Here is a 201-nt window from a genome sequence, read left to right as displayed (position 1 = left end):
ACTCAGCAAAATGGGTCGTTCCAGACATTGCTCTGAGGAACATCGATTTAAACGTGGATTGGAGAGGGGAAAACATATAAAAGAAGTGTAGAAAAATTTCAAATGCCTTGAAATGGCGTCCGAAGCCTGAACAACGTGGGGAAAACGGTCAACTACCATTGGAATGGATGGAAGAGAAGACTAAATGGAAAAGGCTCAACC

This window comes from Etheostoma spectabile, chromosome 16 (genome assembly GCF_008692095.1).
Source record: "Etheostoma spectabile isolate EspeVRDwgs_2016 chromosome 16, UIUC_Espe_1.0, whole genome shotgun sequence".
NCBI classification, from domain to species: domain Eukaryota; kingdom Metazoa; phylum Chordata; class Actinopteri; order Perciformes; family Percidae; genus Etheostoma; species Etheostoma spectabile.
Note: the sequence above shows the minus strand (reverse complement) of the source record.